This window comes from Phalacrocorax aristotelis, chromosome 9, assembly GCF_949628215.1.
Source record: "Phalacrocorax aristotelis chromosome 9, bGulAri2.1, whole genome shotgun sequence".
Taxonomy (NCBI): domain Eukaryota; kingdom Metazoa; phylum Chordata; class Aves; order Suliformes; family Phalacrocoracidae; genus Phalacrocorax; species Phalacrocorax aristotelis.
Genome location: NC_134284.1, coordinates 11,353,530 through 11,361,676, shown reverse-complemented (window position 1 = coordinate 11,361,676; position 8,147 = coordinate 11,353,530).

Genomic DNA, 8,147 nt, shown 5'->3' with positions numbered 1-8,147 from the left:
TACTAACTACAGAAGAAAAGGGTGGGGAGGATTTTCTGAAGGCATTGCTTGGCACTGTTTTCCTTTTGAATGCTCTTCGTCTGTTTCTTTCTGCCACTGTTGCCTCTTACTCATGTCAGCGCTGATGCTGACATCTTCATGCACCTCAGGTGTCACCTAATGCCACAGAAGCTGGTCTGAAACAGATTTTGAATGTTTAGGCTGAGTGTTGGTTGCAGAATTGGCCCTTTTGAAATAGGTATTTGGCATTGAATATTCCCCTGAGTCTGAAATTAGGCCTTCCAGAAAAACTAAAGGAAAATGTTCATTATTGACTGTGCATCATAAAAACCCTTTGCTCATCACTGGCTTTGACTTTATACTCATTAGCAAATCTTATTGCAGGTTTAGGTGTAATTGAATATGAACAATTCTGCTGACTTCAGTCAAAGCATTATCAGACTCATCTTCTGATGTGGAGAGAAAACTAAACAAGATAATTTTGGAGACTGCTAACATTTATATAATGTGACCATTTTAAAGCTTTTGTCTTATCATCTTAAAATAAGAACCCTTCCACAAAATAGACAAAATAGTTTCAGGAGACTGTTACAGAAACCTGTCTCATCCTTTAATTTCTCGTAAGTTGCAAACACCTAATTTGCCAAAAATCTTGCCTGAAACCTGTGTTGTTTGCATTCTATTTTCAGGAATAGTACACCAGTCTTAAAGATGCAGCATCATTATTTTAAGGCATACAGATCTGTGGAGAAATAACTGTCTTCAGTATCATCAATGTTAACTATGTATTGATGGATGAGTCACATTCCTGCTGAACAGTGATTTGACACCAGAGGCAAGTTAGTACTTGATATCCTAATGGATAACGTTCTCATCAGGCATCTGTAACTTGACAGGCCTATCTAAGCTCCCCAGTTTGGTCCTAATTTTTGTCTACTCTGCTAAGATTACATGGCTGAAGAGTTCCTTAACTATGCAGTCCACTTTGTTCCTGGTCTGCTTAATTAAAGCTCACTGTCAGTCAAGGCTATTTCTTTCTGCAGCTATGCAGAGACCAAGTGAATATACCTGGGCTCTCTTCTGCCAGGGTCCAAGTTTCTTGCTCAAGCACATTTCAGCAGTCATAACTCACACGAGCTTCCCAGTGAGCCGAGGGCTTTCCATCCTCTCTGTGCATTGTCGTTCCTTCAGAAAAACAAGGTGGAGGTAGCTGCAACAACTTTTCTTGCTATCCTGTCTCAAGAATGAAAAGAGGATTTCATCTGCAGGTTCTGTCAAATTTTTAATTAAAACTCCAACATATTTGTTGCACTTGTGTATTTTTAATCCTGCAGCCATGTTATTTGTGGACCTTATTTTGAGCTGGACCGGATGGTAAGCTCTCACTGACAACACTTTAGGGTGCATAGAAACAGGCTGGTGAGATAGAAGGATATATGCTGTAGTAACAGCTAAGGATATGAAGAGTTGTTTCTGAGAAAGTTATGAATAAAGTAAAAGGGAAATAGGTTTTGCAGCAATAGCCACTGACCTTCTTTCTCCTTTCTACCTTGCAGTTTAATGAAGTTGGTTATGAATCAGCTGAACACTGTAGTAGTGAGTAATTTATGCCTTATCCATATTTCTTATATATTTGGTCCCTAATTTGGGGATTGATTTTACTCTTATGTTTTTATAGTCTGCATGAGTTTATTTTCTTTCTCATAAGAAAAGTAGTAAATAATCCTCCTAAGTGTGGCTTGCATTCACACATAGGTACAAAACCATGTTAATACTTTCCTGTTGTACTTGTCTGAAAGGCTTACTCAAAAGAATTTCATCTTTACATTGAGCTAACTAGTCTAAGATGAATGAACCACAAACACTACAAAACAATATGTCAGTACCTTCAAAGCACTTAAAAATAGATGTAGGAAATGGTATTTTTAACTTTTTTTAAGCTTTTAAACTTTTTACTTCATGTAACAATTTTAACTCCTACGTTGGTGAACTTCTAGATCTTCTAGGTGTGTATGTGGATGCAGGAAGATTTACTGGTTTTTAGAGACCAAGAAATATACCCCAAAAGGCTTCCCCCCTCCGCTTTATAAGCTGATAATGCATTGAAGTGTACCCTGTATTCTAAAGGATAGGGGAAAAACAGGTCTGTGAAAAATGTAGCATAAGTTGTCATGGAAACTGTCGCTTTGGTTCATCACTCATCCTTCTGACATATTCAGAAATCTCTACGTTATAGGAAAGTCCTCAGCATCCAATGTTTCTTGGGCAATGTGAAAAAGAACATAGTCCAAAAGATAAATTAGTCTTGTGTATTTTCCACATTTAGAGTCAGAATACAAACAAGGAACATGATTGAGCTGGTCTGAGAATAGCCATCCTTCATTTTTTGAGACTGGTTCCTTGAAGCCCAGAGTAATATGGATCCTTTCATGACCAAAACTTCTACAGGTACTTTAGTGAGCAGAAGCCATAACTGTCCTGGAACTGATTACAGATATAGTGCTGAAAAGGCTTGTTTGGGACAAACAGAAATTTGAAGCTACGGTTTGACTACTGAGCTGATTGATCCTGACATTTTTTTTAATTGTTTTGGTTAGACCAGCTGAAAAAGCCATGCTTATTGTTTCACTATGGTATCGTACCAGAAGTCTCCCTTGTTCTTCTATTAAAGATGTGAAAACACAACTCCCGCAACACTGCAAGAGCAGGGAGCTTAATGACACCAAGACTGCTTTGGGCATTCAGGTTGCCAGCTTTGTGTGGTAGTATGCATGTTGTTTTGTGTATTCTTGTCAACCTCAAAACTTGATCAAGTTTTCCATTTATTCATCTTCATTTGTTCCTTGATAGTTGACACTCTGGGAGAGTTTTAACCTCATTTTTTATCAGCAGCTCTATTAGTTTTACATTCTACATTGTGAATTTGGTTTTACATTCTAAATTCCTAGTTACTAAGATCTGACAGAGAGCCTTCTTTAATCACATACTACCCGTACAGACTATTAGTTTTACAGTAGCAATAACCTGGTGAAATTGATTTATTACAGCAATTATGGCCAATTACAGGTTTGCTACCAAGTCAACTGCTGTCAGCATGGCCTTATAAATGTTTCACCAAATCCTTAATTATAAATAACAATTATAAAAGAGAACATGCTTCAATGTTGATAAAATGTGACTGTACTCTAATATTGTGTTATCAATGCAGGGGCAGTTGGGGTAGTTAAGCACTGCCTGATCATTCAAGTGACCTTGATGACTTGTCAATGAAATAAGAAGTTAAATGTATTTTTTAAATGCCCTGAAAAGCTTAACTCTCACCAAGCCCCTCTAGGCAAATATCAGAAATTATGGTTTTCCCCCATGACAGTCTACATGCATTCTAAGATTTTTTCCCCATGTTTCTGTAAAACACTAGGCCATCTATCTGCAGGCAGACATAGACCATGGAGTAGAACAGCCCAGCTCTCCCAAGACCTGAGGTTACAAGCCTTGTTTATGTGTCCTGGTCATACCTGATGAACTGACATAGTATTTTCACAGAAGTGGCAGGAAAAAGGAAAAAGGAAAAGTTCTCATTTTTCTCTGTATTACATGCTGTTGTTCCACTGCTGTGACCACCTGAATACCTCCCTCCTACAAAACTATTGTAAACTCAAGTACTGGCAGTGTTTGGTGGTCTCCTATTCCTGCCATAGCATGCAACAATTAACTCTTCCAAGAAAAGACAGACTTTAGTTTAATTATGCTTTATGATTTGAATATAGAGAACTTATTTGCTTAGCAAGAGGTCTGATTGGATGGTACCTGTGAAATGTAATCGCTATGAATCTATAAAAAGATCTTACTGTGCCTTTTCCAGTAGCATCACCTGTCCCTTCCTATGCTGAGCTCCTGTCACAACAGAGACAAAAAGGGAGGGGAGGAAGTGGGTGAGAGAAGTACCTACGTTTCCTCCTCCCCTTTCACCTTCCACTGCAACACACAGTCCGGATGAAGGAAAGTGAGCAGTTATCCATCACAGCTTGTATTTGTGGTCTTCCCTCGGTTATTTTAGCAATGACTATACTAGCGTCCAGTGAGCCTGAGAAAAATCATTGTCCTGTTATCCTGCATAGACACAAAATAAAACAGAATCCTCAGCCCAAACAATTTACAGTCCAAAATGACAGAAAGCAGAAGGGAAAAAAAGCATTACAACTTCCTCGAGAAGCTGGAGAAATGAGAGAATGAGGACTGGATTTTTGAAGATATGTTGATGTTTATACATTGAAATATTGGTGGGCTAAATACACATAGGAATATAAAACTTAGAGCCATAATTTCTCTAATTACTGTAAATTAATTGCAATTATACTCAGAAATATTACTAGCAATTTAAAAAAGCTTTTAAATGAAATAAGTTTAAAGCAAAGGATTGCAGTAATAAAACTTAATGGTTCTGTGCACTAGCTGTTAATTGGGTGACCTTCTACAGTAAGGACTTTTCCATATAGCCCATTCATATGAGCTTTATAAATGCAAGGCAGAACAATAAAAACTTGATGAGGCATTCCTTTGTCTCAATTTCGCTAAGCAGAAAAAGGACTCTCAACAATGAGTCATAACAATGGCTCTGTGGCCAAAATACTTAGAGGGAAAAGGGCTGTTCTGAGTGTTTGTTAGGGGAGATTAATTCAAGCTAAATGAAATAAAAAAGATTACAGCTTTCCAAAGCAGTTACAATTAAACCTGACTAGCACCAGATGTCACCAGTTAAAGGGAGCACAGAGCAAGTGTGCTCAGCTTCATGATATACAGAAGGGACATTTAATAATAAAACTCACTTAACCATAAATTTTAGGCTTCTTCAAGGCTAGGCACCAACTGAGCAGGGTTTTGGTTGTCTGAGGTTAGTGACTTGACAGAGGAAAGGGTTCAGATGCTGAAACTGAATCTAGAGCAGAAAAGATACCACCAAGACCAGACTTGTAAACTGAGTTCCCACAGTTGCTCTGTGGCTGTCTAGGGGAACCACAGATCTGTAGGTACTATCCAAATCGTTATTAAAATTCCACAGACACATGGGACCTTTTTCATGCAAATGTACAGAACCACCCCATCTCTTCCATCCATCACCAAGGTCAGTGCCGAGGCTGGCAGGGATCCACAACTCAGCCATTCTGCTACCTAGGACTCCTCCAATCTCTGGGCAAGGACACAGTCATTATCTCAACATGACGAGAGAAAAATCGAATATGTGCTGATAACACTGAATTTCTTTGGAGAGACCAACTTGCTTTAAAAAACAACCATATAGAGAAAATTCTTGCACAAGAAGTGGAAATCCTTTATCTTGAGCCTAGGCTAATATGAGCTACCATCTTCTAACAAGACATCCATGTGGATATCTGGTATTTTAGACAGGGCAAGTTTCATCTCAGATTGTTCACTCAGTTTTAAGGATGCTTGGAAGCAAATGGTTAAACGCTGCTGTAATCTCAGTTAATTTCAGCACAACCTATAGGCAAGAATCTGTGAAGGGGCAGTTTGCCTTATTTCTGACACAAAGCCTTCCCTCTTCTGTATATTAATGTGTTTCAGCTTGTAAGGTGGATATGGGATCAACACAAATGCGAACTCATATCTGTCTGCATTTCCTTATCACTCTTTATATAGGCTCTCAGCTTCCTTAGTTGCTGCTATTTATATTTTTAGCATACCTTTGTGTTTGTATGCAACAACAACCATGCTAAATAAAGATTTAGGCATACAAAGAGTTCTTGAGAACACCTGAAGAAATAGGTGTAATAAACAGCTTCTTGATCTTTAAGGCTTTGCTGTTGCAACCATTTAAGCACGTCTTTTATTTTAATAAGTCCACTGTTTTTACTATGATTACAGGTGTGAACAACATTAACCACGTTTACCTTAATTGCAGGACTGAGGCTGAAATCTAGAAATGACACAACTGCAGTAGTATCTATCATTGCTTGCAGAAGAAAGGTATGGTATATGTAAGGCATTCAAGGCATATTTTGTGCCCTGGCCAAAATAATCTTCAGGTACAGTCATCCTTTTGTTGTGTCCAGTAGGTAACATTTTTGGTGAAGTAAAAGAACTGCTGGATGGCATAAATGTATCAGACACGTCAACATTAGGCTTTATTGGGTCTCCAACTAAAGCACAGGAAAATGCTTCTTTTCGCTCTCTGCTTCTTTGAGACATTTTTAGAACACTTCTTAGCATCACGTCTAGCTGACCTCTTCAGAAAAAGAGCTGATAGTATGTTCACCAGTGACAACACAGGTCTTTCTTTAATAGGAGAGTAATGAAAAAGCTGTCATAACTGCATGTGTAAGATAATTTTGCTGGCCGTGTTCTGTAACAGGGAAATCTGAATTAGTATATTGCAGTCTGAAAGGAAAAAAAAGATGAACTTGGGAAATGGGAAGAAGCAACCGGTGCTTTACACCCCTGCCCCGTTCATCTTTCAGTCTAGAGCTGAAAAGTCTAAAAAATTCATCAGCTGCAGCCTTCATGTAAGCAGGCAGAAAATAGATGTTCTCAGAGTCATCTAAATCTTAAGGCTTTAAAGATAAGGACCAGTGCACTGAATTAAAATCAGGCTCCAATGGGTGGCCAACGTACAATTTAGAGATTAGTATAATGTTTTTCATCCCTCTGTTCTGGCAGACCACTGCATTTTGAATCAGCTACAGTTTCCAGGCCTCCTGCAAACTTGGTCCTAGCAGGCATCACCACCTCCTGTGACAAAGATGTCACCATCAATCCTGGTATGTAGTCTTGCATCTGAGGAAAAAGGCTGCAGCCTTTTAGCCTGCTCAAGTGGTAAAAGTCATTTCTGGCTACAGTTGCTATGGGAATCAGGAGCAAAAATGAATCAAATCACCTTGAAAATTAGACCACTAAAGAAATATAAAAATTTCTGAAGCTTGAAATATCACCCAGTGGTGTTAAATCTCACAACTGTGCTGTTATTTTAATATCTGAATAACAAACTGTTTCTCAAATATCAAGGAGGAGTGTAAAGGGCAGCAGCAGCATCTTACTGTGAAGATGGCATTGACTGTATTTGTGTGGAAAGTGCAAATAGTAGTAATAAGACTTCTATAAAAGGACACAAAATGGAATGGGATGAGAAAGATTTTTTTCTGGGAAAAGGAGATGTACAGATGTATATATTTTTCTACTTCTTGCCTTTGCCTAATTAGGTACCACAGCTCAGTATTGCCAATATTAGACTTTGCAACTACTAGGAGAGTAAAGTGCTGTGGATTGACTATACTGAAACTATATGAGGTCTAATTGCAATTCCCAAGGGAAAATCCTCTCTTTGGTATTCCAGATGAACTTCATTAATCTGCAACTACCTATTGCACATTATCCATTTATGCAGTGTACCTGATGGAGGAGGCTGTCTAATGATTTAGTTACTACTCTCACAGTTCAAGAAGATATTGAATAACCTGACTCCTCTGGGGATTTTCTATCTTCCCTTGTAGGGCTGGACCTAGACTGCTCTGCAAGGAACCTGGGTTTAGTTTCTCAGGATAATATAGTAAGGTGCTTGAGACCAACAGAGCTGCTGTCCTGGTGTTTAGTGGAATTCAGGATAGGTGCCCATGTGCCTTGGACAACAGAGAGTGAAACACTTGCAAATGCAGTGTGCTGAGGAAGAAACACTGACATTGCCAGCGAGGGATGCTCAGAAGCAATATGGGCAAGTTGTGCATCAACTCCAAGCCTGTGGGATATGCCTGTTGCTGCTCAAGCACCAGCTACACAAGCCCTTTTATGGAAGGAGAGAAGCCCCTTTTCATAAGAAATTGGGATCCACCCCAGAATATCCTGTTTCACAGGGATTAGAGTATGTCACTGGAAAGCAAGACACACTCTTTCAAACCCTCCAAACTTTATGTTAAAATTCAGTCCCAGTCCCACCTGGTACTCCGAGACCAGAGTATCTCCTGCTATCCCTCTTTGTGTAAATAATGAACTGCTCCAGCTGAGTAGTTCATTGTATGTATTGGCTAGGATACTAACCAAGCGACAGCCACGTTCCAAGTCACCCATTTAATGAATCTTTGATTGTTTCTTACAAATTTTTTCTTTCCACCAAGAGCTCTGGGAGAGCGAATTTAAAC